This window comes from Bombina bombina, chromosome 6, assembly GCF_027579735.1.
Source record: "Bombina bombina isolate aBomBom1 chromosome 6, aBomBom1.pri, whole genome shotgun sequence".
Lineage (NCBI taxonomy): Eukaryota > Metazoa > Chordata > Amphibia > Anura > Bombinatoridae > Bombina > Bombina bombina.
Window position 1 is genome coordinate 342,256,985 of NC_069504.1, and position 20,962 is coordinate 342,277,946.

At 36.3% G+C, this 20,962-nt stretch overlaps 1 protein-coding gene across 1 annotated transcript in view; it reads left to right on the top strand.

Annotated features, from left to right (window-relative positions):
* IGF1 (insulin like growth factor 1) overlaps positions 1–20,962 on the top strand; it is a 216,045-nt gene that overhangs the window by 126,638 nt on the left and 68,445 nt on the right. The gene's annotated exons all lie outside the window — the stretch shown is intronic.

Sequence of the window (20,962 nt, forward strand, 5' to 3'; positions counted from 1 at the left end):
TTACGGGCGGCGCGGGTTCCCTCGCTTGCGCCGAAAACTAAGCCGTATATCAGATCGCGCCCCATATGTCTAGGTTCCCAAGTAATTTATAGCAAATATAGGCCAGATACCACAAATATGGAATTATTGGTTTAATGATAAAATTTGCTATGCTTAGACTGTAAGCTAAATAGCAGTCGCCCAATTCAGTACTACTACACATAAGTATATATTTGTAGAATTTGGACACCCAGGGTATTTATCTAGACATATTTTGACACATTATGTTTAAGCCTTTGATTGCCAAGGTCAGAAAATAGAATTTAGGTGTAAAAAAACACAAAACAAAAACACTTTATTAAAATAAAATTATAAAAAATAAACTTTATTAAAATAAAATGTATTTAAACAAGTCACAAAAATACTTTATTAAAATACATTTACCACTTTTTTATTGTATGTGTTTACTGTGAGAGAAGTGGAGGAGCCAAGCATCTATTAATTGCCCAGTAAACGTGATACCAGCATGCATTGCAGCATGCCAGTATCTAGGCTCTACTTTAAGTATACAACCACGGCGATTGGCTGTCATAGTAACTGTCAGTTACTCTACTGTTGCTGAATAGCCTTACATGCAGGCTTCCAGCAGCAGCATGATAAACGCTGATCTCAAAGGGTATATCATGAATGGACAAGCCTCACTGACAGGTATGGGATCAGAGAGACACCCTGTCCCTGCGATCACTGCGTAGGGTGTCCTCCATTACACTATTTCTGCAATGCCTCACTACTGAGGCATCCAGAAATAGTGTGTTCGCACTGACAATAGCAAGACTGGCTCTCTAACAGACCAGGACACAGCCTCCCTACAAAGTATGGTGCATCCCTTTAAGGACAAAATGTTAAGGTTATAGTTAACTAGGATCAGTAATGCAAAAATGACACGTGCTAATGAATTAGAGAATGTAATATTGTTATTAGAATTTCCATTTAAGGATTCAGCAAAAAGCTATTAAATCTTAAAGGAAATATTAAAACACACCTAACAATATACTAGAGAGTACCCCTTATAACAGGAACACCCCTAGAATAGTGCCTACATAGCCTTTTGGCAAGTACAGTACTTATTTTTATTCTTTCATTTTTAAAGATTTAAACAAGAAAAAAGAATTGAAATGTTTTCTGTGCTTTATTTGTAATGTTTTTGTTTGTTTTCCTCAAATGATTATAGTTACTGTATTAACTAGATAAGCAATATAATGCTTCAGTGAAAGTATATGTGTGTGTATATATATATATATATATATATATATATATACATATACTTAGTTTACAATAATGAGTGAATGCACTGATGACGGTTAAACATAGTTTAATTTAAAGGGGAAAAGCAATAATATCTACTTTACATCATGTGAATTCTATCTCCTGAGGGCATTTAGCTTATTAGATTCCTTTTTTACAATTATGCTCAATTGGTTCCAGACGTTTTACAGCTTACTGCTGGTCTGATTTTGCTGAGTAACTTGGGTTTCAGACTCCAGTCTTAGGTTTATTAAGTCACAGAACCAGAAAAATAACCAAAGGTATCATTTACAAATAGTTTAGGAGTGCTCCAGGGTAAATATATATATATATATATATATATATATATATATATATATATATATATATATATAAACACATATAAACACATATATATATACATATACAGTATATATATATATATATATATATATATATATATATATACTGTATATATACCGTATATACTGTATATACAGTTAAAAAAAAGTGAGTACACCCCTAACATTTTTGTAAATATTTTATTATATCTTTTCATGTGACAACACTGAAAAAATTACACTTTGCTACAATGTAAAGTAGTGAGTGTACAGCCTGTATAACACTGTAAATTTACTGTCCCCTCAAAATAACTCAACACACAGCCATTAATGTCTAAACCATTGGCAACAAAAGTGAGTACACCCCTAAGGGGAAATGTCCAAATTGGGCCCAATTATCCATATTTCCTGCACGGTGTCATGTGACTCTTTAGTGTTGCAAGGTCTCAGGTGTGAATGGGGAGCAGGTGTGTTAAATTTGGTGTTATCTCTCTCACACTCTCTCATATTGGTCACTGGAAGTTCACATGGCACCTCATGGCAAAGAACCCTCTGAGGATCTGAAAAAAAGGAATTGTTGCTTTACATAAAGATGGCCTAGGCTATAAGAAGATTGCCAAGACCCTGAAACTGAGCTGCAGCATGGTGGGCAAGACCATACAGCAGTTTCATAGGACAGGTTCCACTCAGAACAGGCCTCGCCATGGTCGACCAAAGAAGTTGAGTGCACGTGCTCAGCATCATATCCAGAGGTTGTCTTTGGGAAATAGACGTATGAGTGCTGCCAGCATTGCTGCAGAGGTTAAAGGTGTGGGGGCTCAGCCTGTCAGTGCTAAGACCATACGACGCACACTGCATCAAATTGGTTTGCATGGCTGTCGTCCCAGAAGGAAGCCTCTTCTAAAGATGATGCACAAGAAAGCCTGCAAACAGTTTGCTGAAGACAAGCAGACTAAGGACATGGATTACTGGAACCATGTCCTGTGGTCCGATGAGACCAAGATAAACTTATTTGGTTCAGATGGTGTCAAGTGTGTGTGGCGGCAACCAGGTGAGGAGTACAAAGACAAGTGTGTCTTGCCTACAGTCAAGCATGGTGGTGGGAGTGTCATGGTCTGGGCCTGCATGAGTGCTGTCGGCACTGGGGAGCTACACTTCATTGAGGGAACCATGAATGCCAACATATACTGTGACATACTGAAGCAGAGCATGAACCCCTCCCTTGGAGACTGGGCCACAGAGCAGTATTTCAACACGATAACAACCCCAAACACACCTATCTATGCAACATTTTATATTTAAGAATTTTTATTAAATGACCTATCTATACCTGTCCCTAATTGGCCACAGCAGAGAAGATAACCTAAATTACAACATGGCAGCTCCCATTGTTTTATAGGCACTAAAACTTTACAATTATTTTGTCACCTTTTAAATAACTAATGAAATGTTAAAAAAAATACATCTACATGTTATTCTCAGACTAATCTTTTCGTTGAATGCATCATTTTTAGCTAGCATTTATTTAGTGTTTAATGTCCCTTTAAGAAGTTTCTTATAGGAAATAGGGAACAAATGGATTTTCATTAACAAAAGAATCTCTAATTACTTGCTTGCTAAATATGAATACAAAGAAAACAAAATAAATATTTTTTTGTGACAATAGAGGTGGTGCAGCCAGGAATACATGTCTATGGTCCCAAATTTGTATAGTGCTTCAGACCATGGGGCATATGTATTCTTTCATCTCAAATGTATAAATATGTTTTCCTTTGTAATTAATATTTAATATGAACTCACTTTTTTTGCTGCCTAATTTTTATAATATGTTATCAAATGTTGCATTGTCTGCATCTTTAGGTAGAGAACAGATCATCATTTGCAGTGGTATCCTGCAATTGTTATCATAGGAGAGTATTTATCAAAGTAAAGTATTCATTGCATTGCATTAGATACCTTGTTTTCAGAAATAAAAAACAACCCACCTAAAATGCTTCAATCAGAATAAAATTAAATGGACATGAAAACCCAAATTTTTTTCTTTCATGAATCAGATAGAGCATACATTTTTAAACAACTTTCCAATTTACTTCTATTATCTAAATTGCTTCATTCTCTTGGTATCCTTTGTTGAAAAGCATATCTAGATAGGCTCGGGAGCTTGGAACTAGCTGCTGATTGGTGGCTGAACTTGTAAGTCACTATTATAGGCAATATTGTCGCCCCTACACAACTAGCCTCAAGTCAAAGCTTAAACTCCTCATGGCTTAGATTTACTGGAGTATACAAGTGCAGCTATGCACAATGCATAGCGTCTAGTCACTTACAACCAAATGAGGGATTTTCAAGTGCAGCAACAGGGGAAAGCTTTAGGCAGTATTCATGCTTAAACTGTAGAAGTACCTACATTGTTTATCTATTAACGTGTGATACCTGTGGGGTACAATACACAGGTCTCACTACTCGGGAGGCTCGTGACAGGATACGAGAGCACATAACCAACATAAAAGCAGGCAAACTCACAACCCCTTTAGTCCAACATTTTAAAAATTTTCATGACAAAAGTGTTGCTTCCTTAAAATGGACTATAATTGAACAAGTAAAATGCAAAAAGAGAGGAGGGGACAGGGACAGCCTGCTAGCAAAGAGGGAGGTCTTTTGGATACACAGATTGAAAACAAGAATCCCTACAGGGTTAAACTCTGAATATGATATAATTAATTATTGGGAATAATCTGTGTCCAGGGGATCTCCCTCTTGTGCTGGTATTTAGTAACAATGGTTTATATATATTACAGAAGTAACAGACAAGGATTATGAGAAGTAGGGAACACAAGGACAAGGTTTAGAATTACCTTAGAAAGAAAGGGAAACTAAAACTTAGTAATACCTTCAGAATTATTTGGATAGTTTGCATTATAATTACTATCATTTTTATTATATGTCCATGATTTTAGAAAGTCAGTTTGTTCCCATTATATATAGCCACTTTCTGTTACATTGTGTACTATGTATTATTGTGTGTTTTTACAAGTCTAATGCAGAGTGTGGGAGTATCATGGTTGCTAACATGTTAACATGGTAATTAAGTGCCATTCTTAGGAATACGCCCAGGATCAAGTTTTATCCAATCACTATTATGCACAGGTGTATATTAGAATAATGGGGATTATGAACTATAGCTACGACTACGGCCAGAAGGGCTGAAACGCGTCAGCATCATGTTCATTGAGTGTATTCCTAAGGCACTGTTTTTTGTCACCAAGATCGCTTTGTTTCAATATCATCATATATCTGAAATAATAAAGCCGTTTTTAACTGCAAAGTCTACTGGTGCTGCTTAAATATTTACAAGAATAGTTTTGTGTAGTAAGTGCGCTAAAAAGGAAGCTAAAGGTATCCAAAATATTAGGTTTATCTAGTGTATATATTAAAATAGTCAAAGTGCAAAGTGTAATACGTGTGATAAAAGTTCCGCAGTCCTATTGACAAAAAAAGGGGGGGGAATGTAACAGTGTCCGTGAAATATATAATGGTGTTGAAATTCCTACTATCGGATGATGATAGTTAAGCGGTCTAACAAATGTGTACTATTTAAGAAAAAATAAATACGTAAAAATATGTGGCAAATAGTAGTGTAACAATAAATTTGTGAGAAAGTATATTGTGATACTAAAAAATGAATATATAGTTACTTTCTAGTGAAAGTGTTGAAAATAAACAATGTGTTTAACAGTAGTGTAAAAAACATACACTGTGAATATAGCTAGATATCAAAAAGACTAAAATATCTAAAAATAACTTGCAGCCTAAATAATATATAAAAAGTATTTATTTATACACAACCATAATCAATTTTAAGCTAAAACAAGGGGACGTCTCCCCAGAAATAAAAATAATAAAATCAATATTAAACAGATTGATATGCCACACCAGATACTTTGTAAGCAAAAAACTTTGCTGAAGAAATGTATTTGTAATCCACTCTGTTTATGCAGGGAAAAGCAGTCTCTTTTTATTACATCAAACCTTTTTGTGAAATGTCGTTGCCTTGTATATAGGCTTTTCTGACCAAGTTCAGGTTGAGCAATATTTAGACTTCTTATAGCAGGATACAGTCATTAAACCTTATTAATCTTAATGCTTTAAGGTTCTTTTTACTTACTTCCCCACTTGTGTGGTCCCGATATCTTCTGTTCAGCTTCAAGTTTCCAAACCGAATCAGTGCGCCGCGTGTGTCTTGGCGTCTGACGTCATCGGTAAAACTCCAACAGCAGTTACCGTGATTATCGGCTTTCTGGATATTTGAATCGTTAGTGTTTAGAGATAATTATTTTTTCTCTTATTCCAGCCAGAAGTAATTCCCTGCACTTAGTGCTTAATGCACGCAGGAAAAAAAAGGAGAGTGTAGGAGATTGTAAATATGTGGATAACCCGGGTTAATAAGCAAATCGATGAAAAAGTCTTTAGATGCAGAATGTCCTCATTCATGTGATATTTTTGTCAAATAACACAGCCACTCAGATCAACGCGTTTCGCTCACCAGGGAGCTTTTTATTACACAAAAAGGTTTGATGTAATAAAAAGAGACTGCTTTTCCCTGCATAAACAGAGTGGATTACAAATACATTTCTTCAGCAAAGTTTTTTGCTTACAAAGTATCTGGTGTGGAATATCAATCTGTTTAATATTGATTTTATTATTTTTATTTCTGGGGAGACGTCCCCTTGTTTTAGCTTAAAAATGATTATGGTTGTGTATAAATAAATACTTTTTATATATTATTTAGGCTGCAAGTTATTTTTAGATATTTTAGTCTTTTTGATATCTAGCTATATTCACAGTGTATGTTTTTTACACTACAGTTAAACACATTGTTTATTTTCAACACTTTCGCTAGAAAGTAACTATATATTCACTTTTTAGTATCACAGTATACTTTCTCACAAATTTATTGTTACACTACTATTTGCCACATATTTTTACGTATTTATTTTTTCTTAAATAGTACACATTTGTTAGACCGCTTAACTATCATCATCCGATAGTAGGAATTTCAACACCATTATATATTTCACGGATACTGTTACATTCCCCCCCCCCCTTTTTTGTCAATAGGACTGCGGAACTTTTATCACACGTATTACACTTTGCACTTTGACTATTTTAATATATACACTAGATAAACCTAATATTTTGGATACCTTTAGCTTCCTTTTTAGCGCACTTACTACACAAAACTATTCTTATTACATTCGAAAAGATAGAAGGATCTTTTCTCCCTTGTAAGTTGTGTGGTATCCTCTTTATAACCAGCGCTCTGCCTAAACACTTTTAATATTAAATATTTACAAAGCTGGTGGCTGAACTTGTATACCCATTTTCGTCGGTTTATAAATGTGTTCAGGTAGCTCCCAGGAGTGCATTTCTGCTTCTTCAATAAAAGATACCAAGTGAATGAAGCAACATTTAAAACAGATGTAAATTGGAAAGATGTTTAAAAATGCATCATCTATCTGAATCATGAAAAAATCATGAAAGAAACACTTTGGGTTTCATGTCCCTTTAATGGTAAATATTTACATGCCCTTACAAGGGTTTATATGAGTACTTTAATATATAGAAGATGCAAATTAAAAAGAAAATGAAAAGTAATGTTATTTTAGCTTCTAACAAATGTTTTGCAAAACTTAAAAAGATATGAAATGTTTCTTTCATGATTCAGATAGAGAACACAATTTTACACTTTCTAATCTACTTCTATTATCAATTGATTTCATTCTCTTAGTATCCTTTGTTTTAGGAGCAGCAATGCACTACTAGGAGTTAGCTAGCTGAACACATCTTATGAGCCAATGACAAGAGGCATTTATGTGCAGCCACCAATACCAGCTAGCTCCCAATAGTGCATTTCTGCTCCTGAGCCTACCTATGTATGCTTTTAAACAAAGGATACCAAAAGAACAAAGCAAATTAGCTATTAGAAGTAAATTGGAACGTTGTTTTAAAGTGCGTGCTCTATCTGAATCATGAACATTTGTTTCTTTAAAGGGTTATTAAATGCTTCTTGCTTTTTTGTAAAACTTGTGTTTGTTCAACACACTTTTGTTTTTTTAAATGCTGCAAATGGTCTGAACTAGCTATTGATTTGCAGAATTGATGAGAAACCTAGGCTACAAAAATTACTTTTTTGGCCTTACAATGATATTTCACTGTTCTTATTTATTTGTACTGTTAGATTGTTTATGTTTTCATTCTTTATAAGTATTTAACCCTTTCCCGCCGTTAGGATGTTTCATGCTGTCCTAACTGCGCTGGGCTTTAGTGCCGTTAGGACGTCATAGAATGTCCTAGCCGATTGGCTGTCCTGAAGCCATAGCGGCTTGGTAAATGGGATTGTGGGCTGGAGGGCATGACTAGCGTCATAAGCACTCCCCCCTGACCCGATCCCATCATTTAAATCAACGCCATTGCATGAACAATCAAGTGATTTCAATTTGTTTACATCAGAACTTAGTTCCGATGTAAACAAATTAACTCTGTCAGGAAAGGGTTAACTCACTTCTTTTGGATTTTTTATTTTTATTTGTTAATGACAATAAAACAGAACCATGTCCACTGACATCCTATCAATTATATACGTTGTGATTTTTTTCTATTTCTGTCTATACATGATTCCATCTATTTGTTTACAACATTTTTAGCACTTACTGTATTCTCATAACTAGCTTTTTTAATACTATGGTGTTTTTTTAGAATTTCATGCTAAAATTGCTATAACTTTGAAAAGACTGTTTACTGTTTTATGAGATTCACTTTCACACAGTAACATCACCTGACTATTAAGCAACAACATGAAAATATATTAAACTATGAAAACAAATAGCCTCTCACACAGATCACCAAAAGCCTGGCAGACATGATACTCTTGGAGTCGAGAAGTAAGAATCATATTCTGAATGAGAATCCAGTAGGGATGAGCCTTTGTGGCATGAGAATACTCCAAAATCTAAGACTGGTAGTGAACGTTTGATAAAAATTATAAATAATAAGAATTGTTTTTAGTTATGCACCAAAGTGGTGTTACAGTTGGCAAAAGAAATAGGGTGACCAAATTGCCGCTTTAAAAAGGGACACATATGAAAAATACATATGTCAGGGCTGTTTAAAGAAATGTTTTGAATAATGTTCCATTATAAGAACATATATATTTTTTATATGTGCCCCTTTTTCAAGTGGCAATATGATCACACTAAAAATAAACTATTATGCATCTCTGGCCTTGGCAGTTTCACCAGTACCTATTCTTGTATACATCTGTTTTACTAAAGCAGCATCTCTCCATTCTTTTGTAAAAAAAAGTTACATAAATAACACAGAATCTGGAGAGGAAACAGGGTTAAATGTAACACACTATCTTTTTTTCAGGACACTGCAGTAAACTAATCAGGAGTCATTGATCATCTCCTACTTAGAGATTACTTTAATGCACTCAGTGAGGGACCTTTACTATGTTTTTAACTGATATGCAAAATCATTATTTTATTAAAAGAAATGGTCTTTGAACATTTTGTGAGTACACTAGCAAATCTCAGTAAATCCATCATCACATGATGGATTTACACTCGCTCCTTCCTTGTAATATATATATATATATATATATATATATATATATATATATATATTGTTCTGACAATATAGGTTTAAAGTGTTCCCTTTAAACAAAGCTACCACTTCCCCGATAAAGAATATTCATTAGGCACAACCATTCCAATAGCTGCAACAAATGTTTATGAATCTATAATTTGAAAAAAAACAGTAATTCAAGTAAATATTAAAGAACTAAAAACATACTTTAAAATAACTATACATAAGTGTACAGAATCTTATAGTGATTGCATTGGTGCTTTTCTCACATGTGTATGCTTAGACTGCATTAAGAGCCACAAATAGTGTGCATGGTTTGTTCTGGGACTCTTTTTAAATAACAAAAAGAAAAAAAATTGTATACATCTTTTTGGTCAGAGTTTCATTGAGCTTTATTTGGTACAAAATATCTATATTATTCATGTAGTAACGTACTTAATTTTTTCTTTTTTTTTTTTTTAGTTCTGCCTTCCATGGTATTGTCACTTTGCAAATAGAAAGACATTCTTGTATTGTTTGTGTGGTGTACGCCATTTTGTGCATACATATCACATCCTCAGCAACATTTACTTTATAAAAGAAATAAAATAAAAAACAAACTAAAATATTAGAAAAAGGATACTCCTATTCCCCATTTGAGAAGGAAGTTGCTCGATTTACCAAACTTGTACAAAAGTTGGGTGTTATGAACTACAATAGTTAGTATTTTAGTTTAATACAGACAATTGACGTTTTCCCCTTTTCTCTAGTGTAGTCACATAGAGAGCAGTGCCACCCGCTCTCTGCGTAGTAGATAAAGGGCGTTCCCAACTCTGGATCAAATGTGCATGTGCAGCTCTTTGATAGACACAAACAGCGTAAACTGAGGAGAGGGATATTACTAGAGCAGATGCACATGCGTTTAACACAACATAAAAAAGAAAGAGCTGTGTGGCTAAACATCTGATTGGCTGCAATCGTGGAGCGTCATACAAAGTAAAAAAGCGTTTGCTAAGGGGGGTTGGTGGCTGAATAAGAAGCAAGTAAGAGAAAAAAATATATACTGTACATATGCAATTCTTTTTTAAAATAAAAAGTATCTTATTTTTCACAAATCTCATTTGCAGACCGGTTTACTTTACTATTACCTTAATTTTTATCCACATTAATAGGTTGTAGGATCATGGTTAATGTAAATTCTAGTGGAATCAAGTTACAATTAGTGTTAATTCATTCTGAAGAATATTTTTTTATTTTTTTTGACCATCCACTCTGAGATTTAAGATGTTGTATGACAGGTAAAATAAAATACAACTGTCATTGCTTAATATGGGGCCAATTTATTTTGATGTGGGCGGACATCACTAAATGCCGACAACATACGCTGTCAGCATTTAACATTGCACAAGCATTTCTAATGAAAATCTTGTGCAATGCTGCCCCCTGCAGATTTGCGGCCAATTGGCTGCTATCAGGGGGTGTCAATCATCCAGATCATATCCGATTAGGATGATTGCTATCCGCAGCGTCAGAGGTAGTAGATAAATTAAGGAGCACAGCATGTTAAATCAGCCCCTATGAGTTGTTGCAATTCTTAACCTGCTGAACTTTACTTCTGCTTATAATTGTTGGTTATTCAGCAGTTTTGAAAGTGTAAGGGCTATTATTATGCTACTTCTCTGTTGCTGTCAGTGGTGGCAAGTATAGGACCATAATCTATATATCTTGGTAAAATGACTGAAATATCCTATGTGCTTAATTAGCTTTAGCAGCATTTATTTTCTTTTTAAACAATTTTAAATCTAATAATCAGTCCTCTTATAATGATATTTAATATCATCTTGATGCATTATTGTGCTAGAAAAAAGTGCAGTAATATAGAGTAACACTTATTATATACACAGAAAAATCATATTCGCCTATATCACAGCAGAAAAAAAAAATGAGTCACCGTTGCCAGAAATGCAAAGCTCAACTCTTAGATTTTCTGCAGATGTTATGGACAGATGCCAGCAAACTATCTGTTGTGGAGAAGCTATACAACTTAATCATCATCAAGGATTATTTTAACAATTTATATTTCATCTTCAATATAAACTCAAAAGCTTCAGAAGAATTGCCCTGTTGTAACACTGACAGCAGTATGCCTTTAACCATAAACATAAGGTCATTTTTTCAATCCTCAAATTAGTTATTAGCCCAGGTTTCTTTGTTGCTTGATATTTAAGGACATATTGGGAACAATCCAAAGAATGTATAGAGTTGAAGATTTGATCCCAGTGCCCACAAGTGTGTGTTATGTGCAGCCATTCTACAGTTATCGTCCTTACAATTTTAAAATTTCTGTGAAAAATTTAGCTGATTTTTTAAATATTTTTCCTTTTGAGGTTAACTTTTTTTTCCATTAGATACATCTAATACATGGCTATGTTTTCTTCTGGTTTTCCTATTATCTTTTGTAGTCTATATCACAGTCATACCTAGCGTTTATACTGCAATAGAAATGTGTGTTGTCTTTCAGACCACAGTTATATTCTATTTGCAATCCATTTTCCTACATATAAGATGCCAATACCAAATACCACTTGTTTATCCAGGCATGAACTTTATTATCAGACGCATGCTGACAGCATGCAAATGTATTTGTTTTGATATCTATCTCCATGACAAACATTTTGGCATAGCCACATTGGTATATTTATCCTCTTGACTTAAGCTTTATTATACTAAACTGTAATTTATTTCTTATTACTGTTTTTTAAAAAAAGGTTTAAGTTTGGCAGTGATCATTTTTACTTATGTTCGGCTTGCGGACGAGTGGTTATTTCTCAGAAGCAACAAGAAGAGCTTGTACAGGATAAATCATATTTCACGTAAAGTTTTTTTTTTTATGTATTGTATAACTTTATTTGCTAATTGCATATGTAACTAACTAGCTTGTCATAGTCACAATTACCTCTTCTTGGTACATGATTCTTGGTTCTTGGTACTTATATTCTATTTATGAAAGTATTTGTGTGCATGGATGAATCATGAATCGTTATGGCTTTCATTGTTATTCTTTTTTCGAACATTTCCACTGAAGGTAAAATTTAAACAGTTTTTATATGTAATATTGTTGTGTAATTAGTTTGTCAAATGTTGCCAAGTACTGTCCCTTTAGCATGCTCAATAAATATGCTGGTAATATAATCATGTATTTCTAAATTGTAAACAATGCAATGAGTAATAATTAACGACTCTATTTTACCCTTTCTCTGCATTCCAGTAGTGACCCACTTTTCCAGTATATACAGTATCCAAAATCAACCTACAACCATCCCAACAATATGACCACATAATCATTAAAGTGATGGTTAATCCTAGCCTTTCAAAAACACTAGGAATTTACCATCACTAAAAATAAATAGGACTTTCAATCATTGCTTGATAAAAAAATTGTGCTTAACTTACCCTTTTTGGTGCTCCAGCCTCCTCACTAAAGGGCACAGCACTCTTTTTCAATGAGGTGACGTTTCCACCTCTAAACCAATAGATGTGCTAGCCATCCGGCACTGTTCTGTATGCAAGCAAGGCTATTGGTTTAGAGGTGGAAACGTCCCCTCAGAGCAGTGTGACGTGGGCGGCCAGAGCCAATGGGGCCGATTTATCAAGCTCCGTATGAAGGCTCGCTGCTTCATAACTTGTTGCCTGCTCTGAGGCCGCAGACAGAAATCAACGTGATCGAATATGATCTGGCTGATTGACACCCCCTGATAGCGGCCGATTGGCTGTGAATCTGCAGGGGGCAGCATTGCACCAGTAGTTCACAAGAACTGTTGGTGCAATGATAAATGCCGACAGTGTATGCTGTCGGCATTTATCTATGTGCAGTGGACATGATACGCTACATTGTATCATGTCTGCTCGCACTATAATAAATATACCCCAATGAGTTTATTTTTAGTGATGTTAAATACTAACGTCTTTGAAACTCTAGGATTTACTATCACTTTAACTAGTCTCAATCAATTACAATCAAGAGTGAAGAGGGCTTGTTAAAATAATTATCTGATATGGGTCTAGATTACAAGCGGAGCGCAAACATATTAGCTAACACTGCTCAAGTTAATCCAATAATGCTCTTATTCTTGCACTCATATTGCAAGTTGAGAGTAAAAAGGTGTTTGAATGGGAAGTGCTCAAAGATGTTTGTATTTATGTAGACTAATAAGGATATGCACTCTCAAGGTTTATGAAAAAGCAAATCAAAATTTATTGACGTTTTGGGGTCACAGTTAACCCCTTCTTCAGAACAACAAACAGTGGTCAAACAACACTTATATAGTGTACATAATCATAATTGAATTACATACCCCCACACATTTGCAAATTGTGGCTCCAAAATACTGAAAAGACTGGTGTCTGTGGAACGCAAGCCTGTGTTCCACTGCATTGCAAAACCGGAAGCTGCGATCCGGTCACTTCCGGTTTTGATACGATCACACTTTACCATTATACACCTCAAACACATACATATATTGTTTCAAACTAAACATCCTCAGGTCTAAAGTGCTTCATAAGTTTCCTTAGTGTTTTTTTTCAAACTAAACATCCTCAGGTCTAAAGTGCTTCATAAGTTTCCTTAGTGTTTGTTTCACACTTACACATTGTGTCATGTTTAAAACCGTCAAACCGGAAGTCCCAACCTGCACTTCCGGTTTCAGCTACCAATGCAATCAATTGTGTGAAAAAAAAAATTGTTTAAACTGAAAAAAAGTGCATAAGTGAGCATTACAACTTATGTTATTCTTATATCAACTTCATATATATATATATATATATATATATACAGCTATTTACAACACATCATCAGACATATGCAAAAGGACTTTGTCTCATAGGTGCTTGTTACCATGGTTATCCAGTTGCTAGAATAATTACAGTGTCAAGCTTATACCTACATTATTCCCAACCTTCTACCAAAATTAAATGTAGCTATAAGAGGTTCAATAGCTTCATGGGTACCATTACTTTCCTGGCTATTATGCAAAATTACATTGTTAAATGGTTCTTAAGTACTTCAGACATTCATTTTACTATTACAGCCCTAGTATCAGATCCTACTATATGTTTATCTGCTATTTAGCTGCGAAATTAGATACCATTATATGCACACATGTATCTTATAGGCTTATAGCAGTTAGTGTCTCTTCATAATTGTTTTTTGTTACATATCAGGGGTTTCCATACAATATATTGGGTAACAGCTCTTATTCCCAGTTATGACCCAATCAAGCAGCACTTTTGGATATTAATCCCCAAGTACTGACTGATTAGAGGAACCCTGCTGGTGTAAAAATCATCCAAGGATGACAAAAACACCTGCTATCCTCTATGCCACCCTGTCAGATAAGTTACCCCTAGCATGTAGCACCCCTAAACTTTAAATCAGATATTTCAGGTCTGTTATTTAAGGCCCCTCCGGTTGTCTAGTTCTCAGTCGGTATTGTGCCTTATGGAGCCTCACGGAGCAGCAACATTTTGTCCCTATCGCCACCTCTGTCGAGTTTTGTAACGTGGTCAATGAGGACATATCATATGGAGGACTCTGGATGTGCCTGTTCCCCACAGTGACTTGCCACCGGCTGGTCAGATTGTCCCTTTTCCAGTGCCTGTTTGATCGCCACCCTGTAGTTTGCCATCCTTTCCTTTATCGCCCCTTTCGTATTCCCAATGTAGTACTGGGCACACAGACAGTGTAGGAGGTACACCACATGTGTGGTGTAGCAGGACATTGCATGTTGTATCTTATATAACATGTTGGAGTGAGGGTGATTTAACAATTTGGTGGCGATTAAGCCATTACAGGTGGTACACCCCAAACATTTATAACACCCTTTGATGTTACTCTTAGATTCTTCTATGTAGCAAGGTTTAGAATCAATCCTTACCAGCAAATCCATCAGGTTATTGCTTCTTTTGAACCCCCCCATTGGTTTCATATTCTTAGTGAAGATTAATTTTGGATCAGATTCCATGATGGGCCAATGACTTCTCAGTATTTGACTTGTTCTTGCTGTATTAAGTGTAAAAGTAGTTACAAAAATTAAGTTTTGTTTAATCTGTTGGTTCCTACCTTATTCCTGTGAGTAATTCCTGCTGTGTGTATTCCTATACCTCTAGTTTCATGGTATTTACCACTGTTGTTTTGTATCCCCTTTCCAGGAATCTTTCTTTGGTTTCCTCCAGCTGTGAGACCCGTGCAAAGCTATTAGTGTTATTCATAATAGTTCTTAACAATTGCGATTTAATTATACCCCTTTTCAGTGAATCAGGATGACAGCTCTCTGCTCTCAAGATATAATTTCAGTCAGTAGGTTTGTGGTAAAGTGTAGTGCCTAGTTTATTATCAACAGTATATATACTCAAGTCTAGAAAGTGGATCTTCTGTGCATCAACTGTCATCTTAAATCTGACCGTGGTATCTGTACTGTTGATAGTTTTAAACCATGTGTTGAGTGACTCATGCCCACATCTCCATATCAAGAATATATCATCTATAAGCCTTCTATAGAAGGTAATAGATTAATCAAGTTTTTCCCACAAATATATATTCTTAAAATGAGACATGGAAAGGTTGGCATATGCAGGGGCCATGTTGGACTCCATGGCCGTCCCTGCTGATTGGAGGTAGAATTGATTCTCAAATCTAAAGTAGTTTTTACTTAGACAAAACTCGATTAATGAGAGGAAATATTCTACTGGTGGTCCCTTATAACTCGAGGTTTTTAGCAAATGATCTCTTACTGCTGTCAAGCCTGTGTTGTGTTGAATAATCATGTACAGACTATTGACATCCAACCCTCTTGGATTGTCACTTCACTCAATAGTCTGATCAGATTACTCGAGTCAAGTAAAAAAAAGCTTGTGTTTCTGACCATCGATTGTAATACCAGGTCTATATATTCAGACTAGCTGTAGAATAGAACCAATGGCTGACACGATTGGGCATCCTGGGGGGTTTTATGTATTTTTGGGATGGTGTACAAAACAGGAATACGTGGGAACTGGGTGACACAATAGTGTTTAATCTGTTCATTTATGAAACCTTGTTCAAATCCAAACTTTAACAAAGGATCTAATTCATTTTTAAAGACACTTGTCGGGTCAAAGGTCAGTTTGTTATATGTTTCCCTATCGGACAGCTGTTGCAGAATGTTAGCCCTGTAATCATCATAGTTTAAAAAGAACTATGGCACCACCTTTGTCCGCTGGGCGGATAATTACACTGGTGTCATTCTTCAATGATTTTATAGCTTCCTGTTCATCCTTATCCAAGTTATGTTTCCAAAGTTTGGTATTAAATGTAATTTCCATTTCTTGTGTTACTAACCTTAAAAAGATTTTAGAACTTGAGCTACAATTACTTTTTTTCTGGAACCTATAAAGGTCCAGTCTGAGTTCAGTAATATTGGTGCTAGAGACAAAAGTTAGTCCTCTATTCAGAAGTTTATTTTCTGATGCACTTAACTGGTGTGAGCTCAGACTAACCACTATGTCATTTACCGGCCCCTTCTTGGAGGTATGAACCTGGTGCTGCGCCCTCCGGATGTGTGGTCTATTATTCTTCCCACTTGAGATCTGGTGGTCACCCCTAAAATATCCCTTGATCATACATTCCTCTGTGTGCATGTGTTAGTCCTCTTGTGCTTCTGTCTGTGTCTGAAGTTTCTGCTCCACTTGTATCAACAGTATCGTACCTAACTCTTCTTGTTCTCTGTCTTCTCCTACTCTAGTTTTCATTTGTATTTGTCAACCATCTATATACTTTACCCTGTACGTAGTCAGTATTAACTGTATCAAATTTTCTATTTTTGAATGTGACTAGATTATTTTTATATTTTTCACAGTTTCACTACTGAGTGTACTACTATATGTTGCCTCAAAGGTTACAATCTCTGCTTTAATCTTAACTAGCAGTGTGGATACTTACTCTATGACTAATGGGATAAGATCTATGGAACACTTATTTAAAATGTTACACCATTTTCTCCTAAACTCAGGCTTTTCCTTGCCTATAGTACGGATGTCACACACCCTAAAGCCCCTAGGTATGTGTTCCAAATGATAATACTCAGAGAGTTAGCTACTGTGTAAGGAGAGAGCTGTTTCTCTTTTTTTCAATTTTAACAAGGCATAGTATACATTAGTGGGAGTCTCACCAATGCTTCTGGAGATTGGAGCAAACAGTATGAATTCCGCATCATTATGCGTATAGGAAACAGTCCCCGTCTGGGCCAAGCGAGCTTGTATTTCTGTATTTCCACTTTCCATGTTTGCAGTCACAGCAATGCTTTCCTGTGTGGGTGGTAAAATGTCCATGTTAGACATTTTTCTCACAATAAGGACTAGTCCCAGAGGTACATTAAGTCTAGAAAAAAGTCCAGAAAAGTAAATTCCAGTTTGTTATAATGAAACTCAGTCCTTATGCACAACTTAAAGGGACATAATACTCATATGCTAAATCACTTGAAACTGATGCAGTATAACTGTAAAAAGCTGACAGGAAAATATCACCTGAGCATCTCTATGTAAAAAAGGAAGATATTTTACATCACAATCTCCTCAGCTCAGCAGAGTAAGTTTTGTGTAAAAAGTTATACTCAGCTGCTCCCAGCTGCAGGTGAAATAAATAAAAAATGAAGAAATGAACAGCAGCCAATCAGCATCAGCAGTGCTGAGGTCATGAACTCTTACTGTGATCTCATGAGATTTGACTTAACTCTCATGAGATTTCATAGTAAGCTTCCTTTACCTGATTGGTGAAATAATATGAGAGTGCACGATGCTCAACCTTTCAGATGTCCCAGGACAGACACACTAAAATGCTGCTTAGAAATCCTTTACAATGGGAGGTGGCTACTGAGGAACTTTTGAGGTAAAATATCTTTCTTTTTTACATAGAGATGTTCAGGTGATATTTTCTAGTCAGCTTTTTACAGCTGTGCTGAATCACTTTCAAGTGTTTAAACATTTGGGTATTATGGCCCTTTAAGTGTGAGTAATTTTCCACCATGTGATCTCCCATGCCGCAACCGTGTTAGGTGAAGAGCCGCAAAGTCAATCCACAATCAGTGCCTGCACTTTGGGAGATGGACTAAGTAGGCAAGCGGATTGGAGCCTGGAAAGTGGACTGGAGGCAGTGGATAAGTGGAGCTGTCACCTGTGGAGTCACTTCTTAGAGCTCAGGAGCCTCAGGTGGGTCACAATCACTTATGACTGCAAGACAGTGCACAAATTAATATAGCAGCACTGAGTCTGAATGTGGTGGTCACATTATACCATGACCAAAAAATGTTATGGCCAAACCTAGGGGGGTGGGGGGTTGTGGGGCAGCAGAATTTTGAGTGCCTAGGGCAGAACAAAACCTAAATACACCACTGAATGCAGGGATTACCCTTCCACCTGACACTTACCACCTCCCTGATCCCTCCAAAACAGCTCTCCCCCCACACACACAATCACACTTCTGACCACCATCATAGGTACTGGCAGACAGTCTGCCAGTATTAAGTTTTAGTTTTTGTTGGTGTTTATAAAAAATAAAGTATATGTATTTAATTATTTTCTGCCATGTAGGATCCTCCCTTACCCTTCCACCTCCCTGATCCCTCCCAAAAATCTCTCTAACCCTTCCCTCTTCCAAATGGTGTCTGCTATATTAGGTACTCCTATCTGCCAGTGACAAGTTTATAGAGTTTTTTTTTTTAACTATTTCTTATTTTATGTATTTTTCTGTAGTGTAGCAGATCGTGCTTTGTTACCATATGAAGACAGATGCTTGTAGCCCAGGAAGAGCAAGACTGATGGAATTTCAATAAGGGTCAACGTATATATATATATATATATATATATATATATATATATATATATATATATACAGTATCCCACAATAGTGAGTACACCTCACATTTTTGTAAATATTTTATTATATCTTTTCATGTGACAACCCTGAAGAAATGACACTTTGCTACAATGTAAAGTAGTGAGTGTACAGCCTGTATAACAGTGTAAATTTGCTGTCCCCTCAAAATAACTAAACACACAGCCATTAATGTCTAAACCGTTGGCAACAAAAGTGAGTGCACCCCTAAGTGGAAATGTCCAAATTGGGCCCAAAGTGTCAATATTTTGTGTGGCCACCAATATTTTTCAGCACTGCTTTAACATTCTTGGGCATGGAGTTCACCAGAGCTTCACAGGTTGCCACTGGAGTCATCTTCCACTCCTCCATGATGACATCACAGAGCTGGTGGATGTTAGAGACCTTGCACCCCACAGATGGTCAATAGGGTTTAGATCTGGAGACATGCTTGGCCAGTCCATCACCTTTACCCTCAGCTTCTTTAGCAAGGCAGTGGTCGTCCTGGAGGTGTGTTTGGGGTCGTTATCATGTTGAAACACTGACCTGCGGCCCAGTCTCCAAAGGGAGGGGATCATGCTCTGCTTCAGTATGTCACAGTACATGTTGGCATTCATGGTTCCCTCAATGAACTGTAGCTCCCCAGTGCTGAGAGCACTCATGCAGGCCCAGATCATGACACTCCCATCACCATGCTTGACTGTAGGCAAGACACACTTGTCTTTGTACTCCTCACCTGGTTGCCGCCACACACACTTGACACCATCTTAACCAAATAAGTTTATCTTGGTCTCATCTGACCACAGGACATGGTTCCAGTAATCCATGTCCTTAGTCTGCTTGTCTTTAGCAAACTGTTTGCAGGCTTTCTTGTGCATCATCTTTAGAAGAGGCTTCCTTCTGGGACAACAGCCATGCAGCCCAATTTGATGCAGTGTGTGGCGTATGGTCTGAGCACTAACAGGCTAACCCACCACTCCTTCAACCTCTGCAGAAATGCTTGCAGCACTCTATTTCCCAAAGACAGCCTCTGGATATGACGCTGAGCACGTGCACTCAACTTCTTTGGTCGAATATGGTGAAGCCTATTCTGAGTGGAACCTGTCCTGTGAAACCGCTGTATGGTCTTGCCCACCGTGCTGCAGCTCAGTTTCAGGGTCTTGGCAGTCTTCTTATAGCCTAGGCCATCTTTATCTAGAGCAACAATTCTTTTTTTCAGATCCTCAGAGAGTTCTTTGCCATGAGGTGCCATGTTGAACTTCCAGTGACCAGTATGAGAGAGTGTGAGAGTGATAACACCAAATTTAACACACCTGCTCCCCATTCACACCTGAGACCTTGTAACACTAACGAGTCACATGACACCGGGGAGGGAAAATGGCTAATTGGGCCCAATTTGGACATTTCCACTTAGGGGTGTACTCACTTTTGTTGCCAACGGTTTAGAGATTAATGGCTGTGTGTTGAGTTATTTTGAGGAGGAATCACATTTACACTGTTATACAGGCTGTGCACTCACTACTTTAAATTAGAGCAAAGTGTCATTTCTTCAGTGTTAACACATGAAAAGGTATAATAAAATATTTACAAAAATGTGAGGGGTGTACTCAATTTTGTGAGATACTGTATATATATATATATATATATATATATATATATATATATATATATGTTATGCAGTACGATGGGCTATGTATCACATGACGTATATATATATATATATATATATATATATATACATTGGATTGGGTCAAAGAGTTTAACTTGACTGGCAAACCCTTCCTGCAGTTAAACTAATAACTGCCAAACCCCCCCTGATCAAAATTCC